This window comes from Glycine max, chromosome 6 (genome assembly GCF_000004515.6).
Source record: "Glycine max cultivar Williams 82 chromosome 6, Glycine_max_v4.0, whole genome shotgun sequence".
Classification (NCBI taxonomy): domain Eukaryota; kingdom Viridiplantae; phylum Streptophyta; class Magnoliopsida; order Fabales; family Fabaceae; genus Glycine; species Glycine max.
The window spans coordinates 25,197,147-25,204,256 of record NC_038242.2 but is presented as its reverse complement, the minus strand read 5'-3'; the positions used below and the strand labels follow the sequence as shown (position 1 = coordinate 25,204,256).

The 7,110-nt window shown below is 37.4% G+C and overlaps 1 non-coding gene across 1 annotated transcript; it reads right to left on the bottom strand.

Annotated features, from left to right (window-relative positions):
• Positions 1-5,806: 5,806 nt before the first annotated feature.
• Positions 5,807-5,914, bottom strand: LOC113002048 (small nucleolar RNA R71). Its single transcript, XR_003267576.1, has one exon. It is a non-coding gene; the product is annotated as a small nucleolar RNA R71 (small nucleolar RNA).
• Positions 5,915-7,110: the final 1,196 nt, after the last annotated feature.

Genomic DNA, 7,110 nt, shown 5'->3' with positions numbered 1-7,110 from the left:
TGGAATACCCTGATGAGGATGTCTCATATGTTCTTAAAACTGGACTGATCCATTTGCTTCCAAAGTTTCATGGCCTTGCAGGTGAAGACTGATGCAAGCTCCATTGGAGCTTGTAGGCCTAGGATCTTCTTCATCAATGGATTCCTTTGCTTCTTGGAAGATGAATGGCAGCGGAATGGAGAAGGAAGAGGGAGAGGAGATGCCACTTCAAGGAGAAGATGACTCTAGAAGAAGCTCACCACCATAGGAGGCCATGGATAAGAGCTTGGAGGAAGAAGGAGATGAATGAAGGGAGAGGAAGAGAAGAGCACGAAATTTTGTGCTCTAAATGAGCTTTGAAATCTGAATTTTAATATTCAAATGATCAAAGTTGAAAAAAATGCACACACATGACCTCTATTTATAGCCTAAGTGTCACACAAAAATGGAGGGAAATTCAAATTTCACTTGAATTTGAAATTGAATTTGTGGAGCTAAACTTTGGAGCCAAAATTTCACTAATTATGATTAGTGAATTTTAGTTATGGTTCAGCCCACTAATCCAAGATCAATTCCAAGATTCTCCACTAAGTGTGCTTAGGTGTCATGAGGCATGAAAAGTATGAAGGACATGCACAAAGTGTGACTATATGATGTGGCAATGGGGTGTAGTAAGCAAATGCTCACCTCCCCCTCTAAAATTTAATTGGATTGGGCTTCTACCAATTCAATTAAATTTATTTCCAACCACACACATCAAATATCCACTTAGTGTATGTGAAATTACAAAACTACCCCTAATACAAAAACTAGTCTAGGTGCCCTAAAATACAAGGGCTGAAAAATCCTATATTTCTAGGGTACCCTACCTACATTATGGAGCCCTAAATACAAGGCCCAAAAATAATGAAACCTTAATCTAATATTTACAAAGATAAGTGGGCTCATACTTAGCCCATGGGCCCGAAATCTACCCTAAGGCTCATAAGAACCCTAGGGCCTTCTCTTGCATCTCTGGCCCAATCTACTTGGAGTTTTCTATCCAATGCCCTTGCGGGGTAGGATTGCATCATTCCCTCCCCCTTGAAAAGGATTTGACCTCAAATCCCGAGGTTCTTGAAACTCTGGGCTTTTTTCCTCAACACCTGTAAAAGGAACAAAAACATATGTATTAGTGGTGTTTAGTATGTTGAAGTAAGGTAAGGTCTGAAAACTCATTTCTTGGGCATCTTCCCATGAAGGAACATGGTTCGTCACCAACTCAATGAGTGGTGCTACAAGTATAGAAAAATATGGGGCAAACCTTTTGTAAAAGTTTTTTAAGTCTTGGAAGCCCCAAATTTTTCTTACACTTGGTGGAGCGGGCCACTCAGGAATGACCTTTATTCTCTTAGGGTTCATGGGAACCCCTTGATCACAATTTAAAAAATTAAGAAAAGTAAAGCAATAGAACATACCTTTTTCTGTATTTTCATGTTGATTATTCCTACCAAAAAGTATGACAAACCTAAGGTGTTCCATATGAGTGCCTAAGTTTGTATTGAAACTAAAAATAAGAACAAAACTACCTAATGAGTCCCTATGTACACAAATCATGAAGATGTTGGGTGCACGAGTGATTTTACAAAAGAGTTTTGCACCACCCAAAGCATTCATCACACCACCTATTTTAGGGATTTGGTGCCTAATAATACCTATTTTGGGCACCAACAAAGCACAAGGATTTAATCTCTTGCGAACCAAACCCTCATCCAACAACTCATTTACTTGAGGAATAAACTCAAGCCTAAGAGATGTGGCAATGCTAACAAGTGTCTTTTTACAAAGGAGAAAATGTGGAGGTTGTCTAAGAAGGGAAATTTCTTTAATATTTGTCTTTATTTCAAAATGTCTTTCCTTCTTAGCTAACCTCTTGGAGGATACACTTACCTCCTTACACTCCTCCTTAACCATTAAAGGTTGTCCTTCTTCTTGGGGGTAGATCTCTTCACTAGATTCTTCCCCTTTTGCTTCTTCACTTTTACTAGAGGAAGGTGAAGTAGTAGCCACATCTTGGCTACTATAAATGTCTTGGCCCCTCATAATCATGGTTTTCTTGGTGGGGCATTGAGAAGTAATGTGTCCTCTTCCAAGACATTTAAAGCACTTCATGGAGCTAGTCTTCTCTTGCATACTAGCCTTAAGGGGTTGCTTTTCTATTGTCTTCCCCTTATCATCTTTGGGCTTAGAAGGTCTCACCCCTAAGATTCCTTGACCTTGGTCTTTCTTTGGATAAGAGTGAAAGCCATAAGATTTTGAAGTAGACTTCCTTTTAAGTTGTTGCTCTACCCTTATTTCCCAATCTAAAATAGCCTCTACATTGTCCTTCCCATGGAAGTATGGGAGTTTAATGTTAACCTCTTGAGGCTTTCTTTCATTTTCTCTCCTACGGGAGTGAGGTCTAAGATGTGACCTATGCCTTCCTTCATAATAGTCACGAAGTTCTTCACTTAGGCTCTTGCAAGAGTTATGACTACTATAGGAGACATGTTTTTCTCTTTTCATTTCTTTCATTATTTTTCTTCTTTCTTCCTCTCTTATTTTCTCTCTTTCATCTTGACTTATTTCTTCCACGCTTTTTTTACCTTTTTATTTTCTCTCTTGTTTTTCTTTCCACAACTTAAGGGATCTCAACTCATCTAATATCTTATACAAGGGGTCCTTAGGAGTAGAACCCTCACCATTAACACTAGATGAAGAATGAAGACTCATGTTGGTTCCTAAGTTATGGTTCTTTCTTGTTGGGGGTTGAAAACAAAAGGTAAAATAAACTATGGTTGAAACTAGCCAAAATAAACACTAAAAGAGGTGTGAAAGATAAGGTAAAAACTAATTGGTAAAAGGCAAGCTATATGGCAAGAAATTAAAATAAGCAAGAAATTAAAGTGCAAGAAATTGAAACTAGGCAGATCCTAAGAGTGTTTGGATGAACTCATTTAAGGTTCCCAACAAAACACTCACTATCCTAAGGGAAAATTGCCTAAAATTATTACACACAAATGGAAGTAGGGTGACCTATTGGAGGCTCCCAACTTACTTCCAATGAAAGGCCTTTTTGTTACAAAATTTGAAAGCAAAACAAATTGCCAATTACAAAATTACAAAAAAAAAAAGTCCTCAATTGTGGTGGCTATTCTCTCTTTAGTGTTTCACTCAATTTGAAGTGCTTCTTAGTCCAATAGCTCTTAAGGTGGTTGGCCCCTTTCTTCTTGACTCAAATTCTTCAAGATATGGCACCAATCCTCCTTTCCAATTCCCTATATGGCAACTCACAAACAAGGAAACAAAGAGACAAGCAATAACCAAAGACCAAAAAAAATGAAATGAAAGCTAAACCAATAGAGTTTTAACAAGACAAATTTTCAAGGATTATTCAACAATTAAAGCAATGAAAAGCACAAAAAAGCAAGCTAGGACTCAAAGAGAAACCTAGAATGGCTCTAGAGTAGAGTAGAAAAACTAAAAAAAAAAAAAGACTCAAGAAACCTCTAGTTTTGGCACTTGTTTTCACAATAATTTTCAATTTAAATTTCAGAACTAGAATTGGTATAAAATAGGCACCAATTATAGAACAAATTTTTGAGCCAAAACAACAAGCACACTTCCCTTTCACTTTTTTTTTTCCTGGACACTGATTTTTCTGCCAACTTGTGTGATTTTTATTATTTTTTCCTTTAATCCAAATCGCTTGGTTCCTTTTTTATTATTTTTTTCCAGATGTCTAGAAAAGTCAGTAAAAATTTCAGCTGAAAAATCGTAGTGACCAATTCCCAGTAATTTATACAATTTTGTATGTTCAAGCTGCCAGCACCAGCGATTTCAACCTAGAAATCAAGAGTAGTGTTTATGTTGCTTAAGGCTTGGATAGTTACAATTTGTGTTTTCTTATGCTCAATTATCTTGAATAACACAATTCAAGAGAGCTTAAGACTTATTTGATTTACAAATCCAGCCACAACTCAGCACCACATCTCAACTTCATCATAGGCATCATGTAGGAAACTTAGAAAACAAAAAAGAAAGTTCAAGAACAAGACTACTTCTAGGAATTGATTTAGAACATGTTATGAACTAAATAACATGCATGAATTAGACTCAAAATTCAAAAAGATAGGCTAAGAATGACAAGAATACATGAACAAATCTATCTAGAATTCAATCAACAAAATAAAAATTCAACACAAACTTAGAACATAATGTGACAATTACTATGACTAAACATGACTCTAAGACAACATGGATTAAGTGATTTACACTTAGATTTTTGTGTTTTTTTTCTAATCAATATTTTGGAAGAAAATTTAGATCTAAGGTTCAGCACAAGAATATTATGAATGAAAACTGATAGAACCTAAAATCAACACAAAAACAAGATTCAAGAGTAGATCTACAAAATTTGAACCATGGAAATGCAAGAACAAGTGTAGATCTAAGATTTAATCGGTTTATTTTTTTTTGAATCTACTCTAAACAGCACCAAACCACAAGACAATGGAGGATATACATGGAGAATAAGATGAAGAACAAGGAATTAAAGAGAATTCACCGAACAAAAAGATAGAGGAAGCGAAAGAACATCACCTAGATGAAGATGCTCTTGATACCACATGATGCAAGCTCCATTGGAGCTTGTAGGCCTAGGATCTTCTTCATCAATGGATTCCTTTGCTTCTTGGAAGATGAATGGCAGAGGAATGGAGAAGGAAGAGGGAGAGGAGACGCCACTTCAAGGAGAAGATGAGTCTAGAAGAGGCTCACCACCATAGGAGGCCATGGATAAGAGCTTGGAGGAAGAAGGAGATGAATGAAGGGAGAGGAAGAGAAGAGCACGAAATTTTGTGCTCTAAATGAGCTTTGAAATCAGAATTTTAATATTCAAATGATCAAATTTGAAAAAAATGCACACACATGACCTCTATTTATAGCCTAAGTGTCACACAAAAATGGAGGGAAATTCAAATTTCACTTGAATTTGAAATTGAATTTGTGGAGCTAAACTTTGGAGCCAAAATTTCACTAATTATGATTAGTGAATTTTAGTTATGGTTCAGCCCACTAATCCAAGATCAATTCCAAGATTCTCCACTAAGTGTGTTTAGGTGTCATGAGGCATGAAAAGTATGAAGGACATGCACAAAGTGTGACTATATGATGTGGCAATGGGGTGTAGTAAGCAAATGCTCACCTCCCCCTCTAAAATTTAATTGGATTGGGATTCTACCAATTCAATTAAATTTATTTCCAACCACACACATCAAATATCCACTTAGTGTATGTGAAATTACAAAACTACCCCTAATACAAAAACTAGTCTAGGTGCCCGAAAATACAAGGGCTGAAAAGTCATATATTTCTAGGGTATCCTACCTACATTATGGAGCCCTAAATACAAGACCCAAAAATAATGAAACCTTAATCTAATATTTAAAAAGATAAGTGGGCTCGTACTTAGTCCATGGGCCTGAAATCTACCCTAAGGCTCATAAGAACCCTAGGGCCTTCTCTTGCATCTCTGGCCCAATCTACTTGGAGTTTTCTATCCAATGCCCTTGCGGGATCGGATTGCATCAAAGACCCACATAAGCATCTGAAGGAATTCCATATTGTCTGCTCCACCATGAAACCCCTAGATGTGCAGGAGGATCACATATTTCTGAAGGCTTTTCCTCATTCTTTAGAGGGAGTAGCAAAGGACTTGCTATATTACCTCGCTCCATGGTCTATCACGAGCTGGGATGACCTCAAGAGAGTATTCTTAGAAAGAAATTTCCTTGCTTCCAGGACCACGACCATCAGAAAGGATATTTCAGGCATTAGACAACTCAATGGAGAGAGCTTATATGAATACTGGGAGAGATTTAAGAAACTATGTGCCAGTTGCCCTCACCACCATATTTCAGAGCAGCTTCTCCTCCATTATTTTTATGAAGGACTCAATAACATGGAGAGAAGTATGATAGATGCTGCCAGTGGTGGAGCCCTTGGAGACATGACCCCTGCTGAAGCCAGAAATTTAATTGAGAAGATGATGCAATCCTACCCCCCAAGGGTATTGGATAGAAGACTCCAAGAGGCTCGGGCTAGAGCTACTAAAGAAGGCCTTAGGGTTCTCATGAACCTTAGGGTAGATTTTTGAGCCCATGGGTCAAGGTTGGATCCACTCTTCTTTGTAAATATTAGAATAGGTTTTTCCTTCTTTTGGGCCTTGTATTTTGGCCATTCTATTAGTATAGGGTTTTAGCCTTGTATTTCAGGGCATTTTGAGTAGTCTTTGTAGTAGGAACTTTTTCTGTATTTTCAAGTATTTTGTCAAGGAGGTGAGCTTAGTTTTTAGATGGGTGTGTGTAGCTAAGCTCTAGCTTTTCAAGGAAGTTTTGTTAAGAAAGCTTCTCAAGGAAGCTACCTAGTCTATAAATAGAAGCATGTGTAACACTTGTTGTAACTTTGATGAATGAGAGTCTTGTGAGACACAACTCAAAGTTCAACTTCTCTCCCTTTTTCTTCCTTCAATTTCGTGCTCCCCCCTCTCTCTTTCTCTCCCTCTTTCTTTTCCTCCATTGAAGCATCCTCTCCAAGCTTCTTATCCAAGGCTCATCTTGGTGGTGAAGCTCCTTCTTCCATGGCTTATTCCCTAGTGGATGGCGCCTCCTCTCACCTCTTCTGCTTTGTCTTCCACTGCATCTCCATGGTGGAAAATCACCATTAAAGGACCCCATTGAAGCTCAAAGATCCAGCCTCCATAGAAGCCCCACAAGCAAGCTTCCATCAAGTGGTAATCAGAGCACAAGAGCTTCAAGTAGGTGCTCCTTAAACGTCCATTAATTTTTTGATTTACCTTATCTTCCATTGTTGTTTCTTCATTTTTTTCTCCATGTATCTCCTCACATGTCTTGTGCTAAATGTTGTTAACATGATTCTTTAGAGTTTTCACCGATTAAACTTGCTATAGAAGCTAGATTTTATTTTCTATGGTTCAAATTTCTTGTTCTTGTTCTTGAACCATGAATTGTGTTGAGTTTCGGTTCCTTTGATTTTTGTCTTGTTATTTTTGTGGCTGAAACCTAAACCATAAAATTCTTACAAAAATATTAA